The sequence below is a fragment of the Lipotes vexillifer genome, unplaced genomic scaffold, assembly GCF_000442215.2.
Source record: "Lipotes vexillifer unplaced genomic scaffold, Lipotes_vexillifer_v1.1 scaffold809, whole genome shotgun sequence".
Taxonomy (NCBI): domain Eukaryota; kingdom Metazoa; phylum Chordata; class Mammalia; order Artiodactyla; family Lipotidae; genus Lipotes; species Lipotes vexillifer.
In genome coordinates, this window is record NW_006788521.1 from 2,108,497 (window position 1) to 2,114,277 (window position 5,781).

A 5,781-nucleotide genomic window follows, 5' to 3' on the forward strand; every position below is an offset into this window, starting at 1 on the left:
GCGCGCCTGGGCCCGTGGGCCGTGGCCGCTGAGCCTGTGCGTCCGGAGCCTGTGCCCCGCAAGGGGAGAGGCCACAGAAAGTGAGAGGCCCGCGGACTTCAAAAAAAAAAAAAAAAAATTCATCTTTATACCAGTGTAGTGGCAAAATGTAATTTTTAGTACACACACATTCACATTTATTTGTTTATGGAGGAAGGGGCCTAGAAAAGCAAAAATACCTAGGCCCACCCAAGTCATAATGGGGTTTTGTCCTGTAGCTATAGGGAACTTTTCATCATAGTTCACCGGCCCAAATTTTCCAAGCACATTCCTTCAGGGAATTGTGTGTTCTAATTGGCTTACAGCTGCATCAATCGTGATCAAGGAAAAGGGGCTGAACCACAATTTGTTTAGAAGCATGGGCCAGGATCCTGCACAGATCATGGCTTTCCCACACAGATCATGGCTTTCCTGCGCAGATCATGGCTGTTATATGGGGTGGTGAGGGGAGCCCAAATGAAAATCAGGGTCTGTCAGGGAAAGAAAGATGAATGCTACATAGGAAACCACCAGTGTCTACTATATCCACTTAAAAAATTGGTGGGCACAATGTTCACTGCAGCACTATTTACAATAGCCAGGACATGGAAGCAACCTAAGTGTCCATCGACAGATGAATGAATAAAGAAGATGTGGCACATACATACAATGGAATATTACTCAGCCATAAAAAGAAACGAAATGGAGTTATTTGTAGTGAGGTGGATGGACCTAGAGTCTGTCATACAGAGTGAAGTAAGTCAGAAAGAGAAAAACAAATACCGTATGCTAATGCATATATATGGAATCTAAAAAAAAAAAAATGGATATGAGGAACCCAGGGGCAGGACAGGAATAAAGATGCAGACGTAGAGAATGGACTTGAGGACACAGGGAGGGAGAAGGGTAGGCTGGGACGAAGTGAGAGAGTGGCATGGACGTATATACACTACCAAATATAAAATAGCTAGTGGGAAGCAGCCGCATAGCACAGGGAGATCAGCTCAGTGCTTTGTAACCACCTAGAGGGGTGGGATAGGGAGGGTGGGAGGGAGACGCAAGAGGGAGAAGATATGGGGATATATGTATACATATAGCTGATTCACTTTGTTATACAGCAGAAACTAACACACCATTGTGAAGCAATTATACTCCAATAAAGAGGTTAAAAAAAAAATTGGTGGGCAGAGGATGTTGAAGCTGTTAGGGGTATGAGGAAAATAATGGCCACTGCTTTCAGGTTTGGTTTATATGATCCAGTCTTGAGGAGAAGAAAATTGCCTGTGATTTAAGGAGCTCCTCTCAGTAAATGTGCTTGCTCAGCTTAATGATTAGAATCCGCTTGGGTATGAAAAAGAACAAGCAGAAATTCTAGGCTCATCATGTGATCACTTCTAGTCTTTTTTGTGAAAATTACAGCTCTTTATTAAATAATAGCATAAACCTGAATACTCTCTATTTTCTCTTTGTAAGTAAAGGCACACATCATTTTGGAGCACATCTGAAAAAGTGTAAATTCAAGAACAAATGAATTGCCTCAGTCATCAACCTTAATTCAGTCCCTGCTTAGGTGAACTCTAGTGTTTGGTAACAGGTGTGTATAGGAATGATCCCTTTCCTTACCCAGAATTGGAGACTTACTCTTGGTTTTGACTTCGTTTCAAATTTGGCAACCAATTTAACAGTGCTCGGAGGGGAGAGGGGCTCAGCCCCACTCTTACAAGGTGTGTGTGTTCTCCTAAGCTGCACGGGAGGGAGCCGGGAGAGCTGCAGGTGAGAGAAGCTGGCTGGTGGGGAGCTCACACTCTGTCACGCGGCAAACCCTTGCCCTTTCCTCTCAGGGAAAATGTCATAAGGAGTAGTTGGCAGGAGGTGTTGGAGGCAGGGCCATGTGCGAAGGCAAATTCCACTTTCAGGGTGGTTTGGGTCACACAGAGCAGAGAGCGAGGTGGGACTGCTCAGAGAAGAAGTCAAGTACAATGGTGTAGCTAATAGAAAAGCTTTGAAATTGCATGTACTTTTTACATAAAGGAGAAAGAAGGAAAGGTGTTACCACTTAAAGTGGGCAATTTCACAGCAAGCTCAAGTGTTTTGCAGCCAAGAGGTGCCCTGGAGCTGGTCAAACCCCAACAAATGCGCAGAGAGGGCTCTGGCCTCAGCAAGTGGCAGTTCAGGGGGAGTCATAGCCAGTAGGCAGCCCAGATAATTAGCTCCCCTTCCTTTGAAAATTTGTGTATCTCTTTATAACATGTGGCTTTAGGACACCTGTGTGGTAGCAAAAGTCCTAGGTTTGAAGCCAGCCTAGGCTTCTAGTTCTTTCTTCTCTCAAGCTTTCCTGGTTTTCAACCTCCTCATCTGTAAAGTCGGGCTAAAATTAAAAGTTTATTCTTGGATTCAAGTGGTGTCATTTTAAACACATGTAAGTCATTATTCTTGTATCTCACATCTTTGTAACTTTTCAAAGCTTCTCTTCTGATTGCTGTTTGTTAATGGTGCTAAGGGAAAGGTACATTTTTCTAAAATTCTCTTTGTTTGAGAAATGTCCTCATCTGATTAAAAGCCATTTGGCTATGATTCACAGAAACAAAAAGTCTTGAAACAGTTTTTCAGCAGAAAAGTCAGGCTTCCAATGCCCGAGTTCAGGCTCAATTGAACAGGCCAATTTAAGACTTCAGGCTCTGCCTGAAGAGCTGTGTGACCTTGGGCAAGTTAACTTCACATCTGTAAAATCAGTTTTTTCCTTTGTAAAACAGAGGGGCTGAACCAGATGGTCTCTGAGGTCCCTTCCAGCTTATTCGGTTTGTGATTTTCATGGTTGACTGAGCTTCAGGTTGTGGTACTGCTGAGAGTCTCAGAAACCAAGGAGAAGGACCTTGGGAGTTCACAGATCATCAGCAGACATCTTTATCCCCTTCAAAACACCCGTGATGGTTGCTCACCTGTCATCTGCCCCACGTGGATGCTTCCCTGTGACAGGGAAGACACGACTTCATGAAACAGCTTTCCCCTATTCAGCTGCTCCAGTTGTTAATCAGGTATTCATAATGAGACTAACAGACCTTCAGGTGGGCACAGCTTACAGAGGCCTCTGGAATGCAGTATTCCACATGATTGTTCTAGATGATTCCTGCATTAGCCAGAACAGTGGACAAGAGATTGGGGAATAACTTATCCCAACTCTATCTCATTCACAGCACCTAAACCCTTGACATGGTGGCCTGTTTCTTGGGTGCTTTGTGACTGTTCTTTCCAGTCTCCCTATCTGGGCCCCAGAAGCTGGCTTCAGGTGGTCCAGGCATCCTTCCCGGGGAGGGGGTGAGGCTGCCAAGGGAGATGATGCAGCCAATCACAGCTTGTTGGCTGCTTGGCCTCCAATCTCCAATAGTTTATTCAAAGAGGAAGCCCAGGAATCGACGTGGGCTCAGAGCATCATGGGGACATCTGAAGTCGGGGACATCTGAAGTCGGGACCACTCTGACAAACTGGCCTATCAGGGGCTGAGCCCACATCCTTTTGGCTCAGCTGCCTCATCTCATTCAAGAAAGGGGATTTCAAACCGAGGAGTGTTCGTGTACCAGGTCCTCCTTATTCCCAAGGCAAGATGATCTCAGTGGTATCTTAAAAGTCACTTCCTTTTAACTTCTCTACTGGCTCAGCTGTCCAGGGGAATCCAGAAAAGTTCCAGCCAGGGGCAAAAATGAATGTTTTTTGACTAAATGCTTCTCTTCCTCCAAAGAGAAAGCATTTTAGGTCACTTCATGATGGATGGAACAGAGTAGGCAACTTTATACAAACAACATGCAAATTGGACTAAAGGCCCTCATGCTTGGTGTTTCTTCAGGTAACAAAAATAGCAACAAGTAATTGTCTAGAAATTATAATGAGTGAGGCCTTTTTAAGTACAGGTATTTACATTATTTAAACTCAAACCTCATAATCTGTTATACAGCTAGGGAAATGGAGACACAGAGAGGTTAAGTGTCTTGTCCAAGATCACTCAGGTAGCAAGTAGAGCAGGATTTGAACCCAGGCTCTTAACTACCTCACTAAGATTTCACCTTGAGCTAAACCAGAGGTCAGACTAATTTCCATATCCTTTTTAAAAATAATAGCTTTATTGAGATATAATTCACACACCATGTAATTCACCCATTTAAAGCATATAATTCAGTGATTATTGGCATATTCACAGGGTTGAGCAACCATTACTATAATCAATTTAAGAACATTTTCATCATCCTAAAAAGAAACCCTGTACCCATTTAGTAGTCACTCCCTATTTTCCCCCCACCCCCAACCCCCCTAGCCTTGGTCAACCACTAGTCTGCTTTTTGTCTGTATGGATTTGCCTGTTCTGGACATTTACTGTAAATGGAGTTACCCTATATGTGGTGTGTTGTAACTGGCTCTTTTACTTAGGATTACATGTTCCGGGTTCATTTCCAGAGCTTGGGCGGAAATGGCCTGCCTGCAGTGGCCCTGCCCTGGTTGGCAGGGACGATCCCTCCACTGTCCTCCCTGAGCCCTAGCTTCGCTGGTTATGGCGCATCCCTGCTCAGGCGTGGGAGGAAGGTGCACTCGGTGTGAATGCCAAGCACTACGCATTGTGTGCTCCTTGGCAAGCCACTGAAACCTCTCTGAGCGCAGTTTCTTCATGTGTGAACTGGGCATAAGCCAGTCTCTGCTTCTTGAGGTTGCTGTGAGGATCAAAGGAGATAGCTGCATACACGCATTCCTCCAGACTGTGATGGGCCTTGGGGCCAGTAGTATATAGATTCGGTTGGTCTTGGGCCTGTCTTAGAAATTCAGAGGCTCTGAGCCCGTAACTATGTGTGAGTTGGTGAAGAGGAGTGATCCTAACCGTCACTGCCTCTGTGTAGAGCCTTCCAGTGTGTGGGACAGTCACCCTGTTTTCTCATTGGACTTTGTCAGCAACCTGGTGAGGGGGGCATCATGGCCACTTGCAGAGAAGGGCGCAGGATCTTCCCCAGGACCCCGGGAGGAGGTAGCAGAGGTGGTTCCTTGCCGAGCCTGCCTTCTCTCTGCCTCATGGTCTCCCAGCACGGTTCCTTGGGGCCTGGGCCACGTGTGGTCTGAGCACAGGAAGCCACTGGCAGGAGGAGGAGGAACCATAGGTAGTGGTGTGTGCATTGGGGGGAGTATCTCCCTGACAATCTGGAGCCCTGAGGTGGGCGTTGACGGTCTGGGGTTCCTTTGCCTGAGTAGGTGAGTGGAGATGAATGTGGAGGTGGGTGTGGGGAGAGGTGGTGCTTGGAGAGAGCACAGGCGTCCTTTTGGCAGTAGGTATGCAGTGTGGCAACTGGGGTACAGGCTAGATTTCAGCCCCCTCTGCAGGGACCTCAGCTGGGGCCTTTGCATGTAGCCCAGCAGTGCGTGCTGGCCCAGATACAGGTTCCCAACTGTGTCCGGGTTCTACCAAGGGTGGTGCTTCCTGGGTGGGGAGACAGCCAGCAAAGCCCCAGGGGCTGGGAGGAGGGCTTCTGGGGCTACACCAGCCGGACAACGAGGGAGAGGTTGGGTGTTGCAGAAAACCTGGCAGAATATCAGGCTGATCCCTCCTCTCTCATAACCCCCCGTACACATGGGGAAACTGAGGCCCAGAGAGAGAACTACCCTTGTCAAGGTCCTACCATAAATCAGCACACGAGCTGCCTTCCTGTCTACCCTTGATGTGAGCATCTAGTCTGGCTGGCTGTTCACCTCTGTGCATTTGCTAGGGCCCACCTACCCCGGCCTAGGCAT

The 5,781-nt window shown here is 47.0% G+C and overlaps 1 protein-coding gene across 1 annotated transcript in view; it reads left to right on the top strand.

Annotated features, from left to right (window-relative positions):
- Positions 1-5,781, top strand: part of GABBR2 (gamma-aminobutyric acid type B receptor subunit 2) — a 370,111-nt gene that overhangs the window by 63,552 nt on the left and 300,778 nt on the right. The gene's annotated exons all lie outside the window — the stretch shown is intronic.